The 10,000-nt window shown below is 38.2% G+C and overlaps 1 protein-coding gene across 2 annotated transcripts in view; it reads left to right on the top strand.

Moving 5' to 3' along the window:
- The window catches only part of MET (MET proto-oncogene, receptor tyrosine kinase), a 1,562,736-nt gene that overhangs the window by 1,409,388 nt on the left and 143,348 nt on the right, over window positions 1-10,000 (top strand). The gene's annotated exons all lie outside the window — the stretch shown is intronic.

Consider the following 10,000-nt stretch of genomic DNA (forward strand, 5'->3'; position numbering starts at 1 on the left):
CAAAACAAAAGGAAAGTTTGTATCTTTACACGTTCAGAGGTGCTTTAGTATTCACAAAGCTAAATGCATTTTGTACTATTCCACTGCTGGGAAGTACCTAGATTATACAAGTAAATCATGGTATCATGGTGCTCCCTTGGGGTGTTGAGCCACTGTCTCATTTTCTTAAATGTCTCATGGGAGAGGCTGGGATGTTGATATTTACCAGATTTTATTTATTTATTTATTTATTTATTTATTTATTTATTTATTTTTATTTTACATTTGTTGACTGGGCTAGTCTAACTGGATACATGTCCTTTTTCAGTAGAGGCTCGGGGAGAAAAGCTCCAAACAGTTAAAAAAGTTATATATATATATATATATATATATATATATATATATATATATATATATATATCTAATGTACAACAACATACTTGTAATATTGAACAGAGGATTTCAGATAATATTGGTCACTTCACTGTTAGCACATTCTTTCAGTTCATTTCTATTTACAGAGCAAGTCAACAGTGTTTTTAAGATAGTATCTGGTTAAAACTCTTCAAGAAAATAATCATTATATTTTGCTTACTTAGCTTACATTCTAATTTCTTCAGAAATAAGTAAGAAGGAGTGAGAGGTAGCATGGAAGAAGAAGAAGAAGAGAGAGAAAGCATGGCAGTTACAGTAAAGGTTAGTCAGCGTTACAAGAAGGACAGAGCCAGTGTGATTTAAGATAGATTTTGAGCTTTTGTTTGAAGATAGTTAGGGAGGAAAGTGATGTTACATCACTAGGAAGAAGGTTCCAGTGTCTCCCAGCTGATGTTAGTTCACTAGGAAGAAGGTTCCAGTGTCTTCCAGCTGTATTTCAAAACAGAGAGTCACCAGCCAGGTTTTTTGATTTGCTTATACTAACTAGTAGTTTATTAGAGGAGCGTAAGGCGTTCAGGTTTTTGTAGGGAGTGACAAGGGAAGACAGTGTTGGAGTATTATGAGGCTGGTACAGGGTCTTATGGATAATTGTAAGTTGGTTAAACATAAGCTGATTCTGGAGTTCCAGCCAACCTAGTTGTTGTAGATTTTGGCAGTGATGGGTTCGGAAGGGTTTTCCAGTGGCAAATCTGGCAATGTTGTTGTAGGAGTTAGCCAATTTTAGAAGATTATTCTTCAACAGGTTAGTATAGACAGGAGAAGCATAGAGAAGTGTAGATATTAGGTGGGAGTGGGCAATAGTGGAGCTGGCAGGTGAAGTAAGGAAAGGTGTGATTCTGTAGAGGGAACTCATTTTTTGTTGACTGTTTTTACTGTATTGTTTATTTGTGTATCAAAGGTGAGGTGGTTGTCAATAGTAACACCTAAGAGTTTGGTAGTTATGAGTGTGCCATTGTTAGATGTAGGTGTGAAATCTATTTGGGTGGACTTGTGGGTAGGAGTAAAAAGTAGGAGCTTTGTGTTTTTTTTTGGATTCAAGAGGAGGCATCATTGCAAAAACCATGTTTCTACTTTGCTAAATAATGTTTGTGTTTTTAATTGCAGTTCAGATGAGGAATTGGCTGAGCATATTATTGTTGAGTCATCTGTATATTGTATACAATAGCCTGAGGGATTGCTAATTGTAAATCACTGATGAAAATTGAGAAAAGGAGAGGGCCTAAAATAGAGCCCTGAGGTACACCTAGTGTGACAGGCAGATAAGAAGATAGGTGATTCTCCCAGAGCACTGCTTGCTGCCTATTGCTGAGGTAGGAACTGAACCATTATATAGCCTGAGTGTCAAGAGAGAGAGATTTGAGAATATTTAAGAGCAACTGGTGATTAACCATATCAAAAGCTTTTGCAAGATCAATAAAGAGAGCAGCGGTAAGAATATTGTTATTTTTATTTTTGTTGATGGTGTTAGAGAAGGATAGGAGGGCGGTTGTAGTACTGTGGAATGGCCTAAAGCCATGTTGGCACTCACCAAGCAGGTTATTTTGAGTTAGATGAGAAGTTGATTATGCATGCATTTTTCCATTATTTTTGCTAAGAGGGAAAGTAGGGCTATAGGTCGATAGAGTGTTCATTAGAGCTCCCATCTTTGTGTAGGGGGATAATGTGTGAGATTTTCCAGATTACTAGAATTGTTCCCTCACTAATGGTTCTGTTGCTAAGGATGGCTATAGGATAGGCTATTGCATTAGCTGCTTTCTACAGGTAGTTGGTCAGCTGATGGAGTGCAAGGTTTTAGTTTATGTAAGAGTTTGCAAATATAGTGTGTTGGTAGTTAGTAAGCCCACAGGGCAAATGGAGCAGGAAGAGCCAAAGCTAAGAGTGGGGATAGGAACAATCAGAAAATGCAGGGAATATGCATAGGTTGGAGAAAGCACATAGGGAGTGGAAGAAACAACAGAAAATGCAGAGAGCAGTTGTAAGAGAGTAGGAAAGCAGGAGATATAGGGAAAAATCAGCACTAATGAGAGCAGGAAAAATGCTGTACCAAAGGAGAGAGTTAATAATAGGTAAAGGCTGCCATCTAGTGGCATGTGGTAGTATAAAGTCTCTAGGCAAAGGTAGATCCCAGGGCCAGAGAAGAGAACTTAAAGAGGGGCTAGTAACACAGGCAGAGGGCTGAAATGGGCCAGAAAGTAGAGTTAGACTTTGGGAGGGATTGGATGCTGCAACACCAGATACAGAGCGTACCCTCACCACCTAGTAGGGGTATGTAAAATGCTTCTGCACTAGCAGTTTACCAGCAATTTACACATACTTTCAGTAGTCCTTTAGTCTGTAAAGATGGGATGTTCCTGTAAGTAAGACTAGTGGTAGCTTTCCATAGCCTAGTAGCACCACACAGTAGTACAGTATAAGGCAGATGCTTGCGATATAGCTTGACTTACCAAATAGTAACAGTTGCTGCTTGATAAGTCATGTTATGCTGAACTCAACTGCCTTGTACAGTAACACTGTATGCCACTGGCATGAATGACTGTAATTCATGCATGATTCACAGTCATTCACTAGGCAGGCAGTATTGTGGTTGGCATCAGCATTGGCATCGATACCCTTTTTATCATTTTGTACATGAGAATCGGGTTGCATTGTGGTCATTACCATATTATGGTAATTAGGGGATCTGGTGGTGTGCAAGTTCAAACTGGTGGTTCATCTGCAGCATGGGGGAGGTTGGACATGGTAGGTTTGCCTGCACTATGTTTCTGGTAGGGATTTTCCTGATGTGTAACAGAGGTGTAGGCGGTGGTATTTTACTATGTGTCAGCAGTAGCATGTTGCTCACTTCTGTCTGCTGAGTAGCATCCTAGCAGGGAGGAGGATCTCGGCAACCACAACCATTACAACAGCTGACTGTCTGTTGTTGGACTTGTGTAGCTTAAGCTATGGACACAGCACATACAGTACTGTTGAAGGTTTTGTGAATGGTCTACAGTTCTGAGATGGCCTCATATGCATAAGGGGCAGATGTTTTGGACACTGCAGAGCAGGTGCCCTTTTTTTGATTTTACTCCATGATATTTGGTAGGGTTATTACTCAGACAGGGTTGTGCGTTTTCATCTATAGCACATAAAAGCCCTGTACAATACAGTACAGTCTTTATGAGCAGTATGATCATTACTTTCTTTGCATGCCCATGTCAACCACATCAGAGTATAAAAATGGATTTTCAAAAATATATCAGTGGCAAATTAAAGTGTGTCCATTAAAAAAGTAGTTTGCTAGTAGCAGCCTCTTCAATAGTTACAGATCTCTTTAATGTGGAATTATTTAGATGATTTTTACTTCTTCAGAGATTGTGCATATTTACTGATACTGGTGGACTGCAGAATTTGAGTAGACTTTTATGATGGAAATGTTCTGAATTGGGCAGTTTTGTCACTATTGGTGCATGCATTTTGTTTCGTTGTTTACTGGAAAAATGTTCAAAACAATAAATTTAAAATGCCCTCTAAAACTGTACTGTATTGTACAACGAAAATAATTTAATACAATCAGGAAGGTGCATTAAAGAGCATGTGTATGTTTCATGTGCAAGGGGCCTGTGATTTGAAAACAGCCCAAAGTTAATCTTTCTCTGTCACTGGCAAAGTGTATTTTCTTTGAATGTGGGTTTCAATGCTATTTCTATGAATGTGAGTTTTAAGGGCAGAGAAGTTTTAATGCTAAGTCTATTTTCACTGTGAGACTGCATTGCATTGTTTAGTAGATATCTATTAGTGTTTGTGCTGTAAAATGCAAAATAAAACTTTCAAATGAAATCTAAATCATTGCAGAAGTAAATCAGTGTGCACATTACAGTGTTTATGGTAAACGTGGTCAAATAACCAAGGAATGGGACATTGGAATGGCTGCAGGGGGGAGGCTCCATTCGACCATGATTTTCTGAGGGGGGAAGGGCAGCAAACTCAAAGACAGCCCCAGATGAACTATACCTCTCAACTGCCCAGATTTTTACAGAATGAATAGATTTTTGCTTCTTATTTTTAGTTTGTTCCTCATAAAATTTGTAGTTTTCTGGCAAATCATTTAGGAATGAAGTCACTAAATAATGACAGACATTGAAATTCAGACGTCATAATCTTCAGAAAAATGCATGCTAAAGCAAGACCTGTTATTCTAGCAACTGTCTTATAAAGAAGCAATTTTTAGTACTGTTTGTATGTTCCCCCAATATATTTTGCCTTGTCCAGATTTCCTGCATTAAGAGGTTGAGAGGTATATGCAAATAAATCGCTTTATAGAATTAGGAATATCCAAACCTCTCAATTGTCCCCAGTTTTGGCTGAAAATGTTGCTCTCCCCCCTAATAATCCCTCCACAAAATGGCAATTTTGGAAGAAAACGAGGGTTTACAATTATAAATAACTAATGATCAGAGTTATAGATTACTTTTATTTCAGAAACGCATGTAGATTCTCTTATTTTGTCAGCTGCTCAAGTTAACAGTACTAATATTAAAAAGGTGTCCCTTCTTTGATAGGTTCCCAGCTGTATTGCATGGCACTTTTGTATTTTTGCAACACGTTTGGTCCATTTTTCATAAAATTATGGTTTTCTGGCAAATTAGTGATAAATCATTAAAGACTGAAGTTAGAAAGTAATGGCAGACATTTGAGTTTCAGACTTCATACCCTTCAAAAAATTCATATTAATGCAAGACATACTACTATTCTATTATCTTTCTAAGTTTATAAGAGCAATATTTAAAATTGCACTTAATTTTGGGCCTTTGTCCCACTTCTATGTATGGCTTTGTCCAGATTTCTTGCTCTGAGGTTGAGAGGTATGAGTGTCAGAGCCATCACCATTAGCCAGAGGCATATGAAATTGTGACATACTTGTTGCACCCCACTCCCCCATGCAGTGACTCTGGATGTGTCCAAGCAAGGCAAGGAGCAGTTATGCAGTGTAAGTGTGCAGAGTATTCCCCCATCTAAGGTAGACACAAGTACGACAGTGGCTTTTCATCTGTCCTTGATTTTGCAGAATGTTCTGGTTTTCTGTCATATTTTTATACTGTTCATTTATGCTTCTTATTATTCAGAAAATGAATGCTGTCGCAGTGCCCTGTTGCTCTGTGTTTAAGTAGCAATGCTTTAATGACCCACAGGTAAGCTTGTTGGAGATTGTAAGATGCAAGTAAGCTTTAATAAGCATACTGTTAAAGAATTACCAACATTGAAAGCCTTTTTGTTGTTGCCATGCAGAGAATATTTACATAACTATATAATGTATAAGCCTTGGGTATTGAAATGCATATGACAGTATTTGTAATAAAGGACAGGATTACAGTATTTTCAGAAGCTCATTACATTTATGGAGACTTGCAGTCATCTTTGCAGGCTTTACCCGTAAACTAAACAGAATGCCAATCTATCATGTGTAGTCCATAACCTGCGCAGTAATCCTTTAAGCAATTTATCTTGAGCTTGTTTCTTGTTTGCTGTTCATTTTTTACTTTGATCATGTCTTCCCCATGAAACCAGTAGATAGTTGTTGTCAGGCAGCAGTTCTTTTTTGTATAAGAAACATTTTTTCAAGTGGGGGTATCAAGGAGATTGCTGCTTTCAGCATGTTACTTGCTACTTTTATAAAGTTGAATATAAATTATAATTAGAACTGCAGTGCAAGAAGTGGTTTGAGTTGAGTGCTGCTTGTTTTTTTATACTTGATTTTGACTGGCATTCCAGTAATGTATTTAAAAAGAAATTTATTCATGCCTCAAAACCTTTTTGTTTCCATCTAGATATTAAGTAAGCTGTCATGTAGCCAATGCATTGATTTTTTTTTCATTTACACTTTATTTTGTCTTGACTGGACTCTTGTAATGACATTTTGGCACCCAAGGCAGCGTATTTAATTAAAGTTCCAGTTGTGGTGTTAGGAATAGCTCCACCCCTTTCTAGTTGGCCACACCCCTTCACATTGGCCCCACCCATTCAGCTGTCTCCTGCAGCCCCCCCCCCCTTTAATTTGAAGTCACCAGCCACCACTGGTATGTAGCATAAAGTAGTACCACTACTCTTTCTACATCATTATCCATTGTAACTAAGTAATATTCATATAAACTCACATGAGCAAAAAAACTTTATAAACTGTGTGCACAAAACATATTCTCAATCTCTGCAAAGAAACTTCATGTGTAAAACCCATACAAATAAACATTATAAAAATAGGGGGAAAAGTAAACAACTAAAAAAAATACAACCAGCCATTGGTAAAATTTGGGCAATGTTGTACTGTACAGACTTACTGGCAGTTTTGCACAGGTGTGGGAATGGCCAGGTTGATGGACAAGCCTAATGGTTGTTAGGCAGACTGGAAATGAGGCATGATTGGCATGCTATGCATATTAGCCTGTGACATCATGCATACAATGACTGTAGATGAGCACATCTGAGTATTGTATGTTCTAAGCATTTTAAAACTCTTTTAAGACATCTACAATGTGTTGTAGTGTACTAGCTTCATTAAATCTGTTTAAAAAGACATCCATCTAGTTCCACCTTGTAACACTTATTTGCTTTCACGACAGTTGTTTTTTTTAAACTCTTTAAAAACACATCTTTCAAATGTATGCATAGGAACTTGAGAAAGTTGATACATTCATAGTGCAATCTCGGACTTGGTATATTGAAGTAACGGGGGGGTTGGGGATGCAGCTCCCCCACAATGGGGGTGCAAGGCCGCTTGCCCCCCTGCAAAAGTAAAGAGAAAACGTAATTCTTATATTTTGGTCATGTTAGCATTTCTTCTCCTTAGTAAAGGTCATATTAAACTTGGTTTTAACTTTTATGATAGGAATCTTTAAAATACCTGTTTTTGTCCATTTTGCAAACAGTTGCCAAGTTAATGAGAAAAACATGTGCATACCATATATTAGGCAACTGACAAACTCCCCTTGCTAAATTGAATATTCATGCTGTACTGTAATTTTGAAATACAAGAAACTGCGAAATCAAGTAAAAAAAACAAATAGCCACTGACCACAAATCCTACTACCTTAAACTTCAAAATAATCATAAAACCAACCCCAGAAAATTTTGGAATAGTAGTTCAACAATACTATCCCCAGGCAAAAAAACAGAACCCTTGCCCTGACCCAGACACACCAGACCTCCACCTAGCTACCCAATTCAACTCCTTTTTCATTGACTCCATAGGCAAACTCACCTCATCTTTCCCTAACAACATCCTCCCAACTTAACTGATACCAAAAACTCAACACCCAAGAACCCTAAGTACTCCCCTTTTACTCTAAATCCATTCCTACCCACACTATAAAAAAGCTCCTACAAAAGTTAAAACCTTGCTCTAATGCCCCAAATGACATTCCATCCAACTTTCTCCAACTAGCTGCTAATGGCATAGCCCTTCCAATCAGCATCCTAATCAATCGCTCCATTCAGGAGTCCTATGTTCCAGACCTCTGGAAAAAAGCCTTCATCATCCTCCTCCATAAAGGATGCACAAACTGTTCAATCTCCAACTTTCGCCCTTTTGCTATCCTATCCCCTATCTCTAAGATACTCGAAAAATGTATTCACCTCCAACTATTACCCTACCTACTGGACAACCAACTCCTAACTCCTACCCAACACGGGTTTATACCAGGATGTAGCACTACCACTGCCCTTCTTTTCTTCCTCGAAATTATTAACTCTGCTCGTGACTCTGGGAACATAGTTTCTACCCTCCTCCTCGACTTAGCCAAAGCTTTTGACACTGTCTCTCATGAGCTTCTACTTTCTAAACTCTCCCATCTTAATCTCTCCTCTTCGTCTACCAAATGGTTTTCCAGCTATCTCTCAGCCAGGGAACAAGCTGTAAAATGGAACTACTGCACTTCCTCTTTCCTTCACACCCCAACAGGTGTACCCCAAGGCTCTATTTTGGGTCCTTTACTATTTAACATTTTCATCAATGATTTCCACCAAAAGATCCCCAATGCTAAACTGGTGCAATATGCAGATGATTCCACTATCATCTGCTCAGCCAAAACTCTTCCCTTACTAATAAACCTTACTCAAGAGGCTTTCTCCTCCACTGAGTCCTGGATGCTTGACAGTCACCTAGCTCTAGGTGCCTCCAAATCCAGAATAATGATATTTACCCCTTCTAGACATACTGCTGTTGACAAACCATCCTTCTCTATACTTAGCCTAAACAAAACATCTATTGAAATAGTTCCCCATACAAAACTTCTAGGCATCCTTATCGATGACCAGCAAAAATTTGACATCCACCTACAAACCAATATTAAAAAGACTCATCAAAAACTTGGAATGCTTTATCGACACAGACGCTGCCTTTCTCTGTCATATAGACAACTCCTATCTACCACCTACCTCCTACCCTCCCTTTTCTATGGAGCTCCACTACTCTCTAACCTCCAATCATCCCTAAAATCTAAACTTTCCTCATGCTATAATAAAATTTCAAAGTTTGCCACAGGATCCAAATCCTCTACTCTCCATTCTAACTCCCTACATGCTCTAAATTGGTTGGAACTCCCAGGCTACCTAAATTTCATTCAACTAACTACAGCACACAAGCTAGATTTTTAAACCTTCTAACCGTCCATCACTCTCCTCTTCTCTAAAACTTCACCAGCCACATAGAACACTTAGATCCACAAATCAGAACCTCTTAGAACTTTACAAGCCTTTACATGCACCAGGGCAACTTCTACTATCATTCTCCCTTGCCAGATTATGGAACTCTCTTCCCCCCCTCATTAGAACCACCCCAAATCTACCCTCTTTTAAAACCCTACTCCACTCTCATCTCTCCTCCCTCTGGGACTGCTCCTGTACCCATCTTACCTGATTCCTGACACCTATCCCTATTCTATCTTACTCACAATCTCTGCAACAGCTTCAATTCATCTCTCTAAAATTTCTTTGCCTAAATACATGTATTAAATGAACATGAATTTATTGTTTTTGTAAATATCTTATATGTGATTGACTCAGCTCATACATTTCAAGATATGTAAAATCTTGTCTTGCTGTATATTGAATGTTAAACTGTTGTTCTTATATGCTGTACTAATACGTTGTATATTGTCTTTCTGTCTGGGGCTTTTCTCCTCGGTCCTCCATTGAAAACAGGCTACCTTGGCCCAATGGACTTTCCCGGTTAACAAACTGAAATAAATAATACTGTATGACGTCAACCTGTTGCTGGGTGTTGGACAAGGTTTGGGTGGTGCTTGCTACTGCGCATCTGGTAAGCCAGTACAGTACAACATCGCCAAAATTTTTACTGGCCAATCAAACCTAAAACTAAAAAAATGTGGAATAACATTAACTAAAACATACAATAAAACCATAACCCTAACTGATACTAACATAACAATCTCTGCAGCTGTTGCAAACATGCCATGAGATTAAAATAAAACTTTCCTTACATGTAAAGTTGAAAACTACCCATGTAATAAGCTGTTTTCTTACATTATAAATATAATTTTTATTCAGTCAATAATTTCTGCAAATACAGCATTCCACTCAGACTGAAATTAAT

This window comes from Protopterus annectens, chromosome 11.part0 (genome assembly GCF_019279795.1).
Source record: "Protopterus annectens isolate FY-2018-M chromosome 11.part0, PAN1.0, whole genome shotgun sequence".
Classification (NCBI taxonomy): Eukaryota; Metazoa; Chordata; order Ceratodontiformes; family Protopteridae; genus Protopterus; species Protopterus annectens.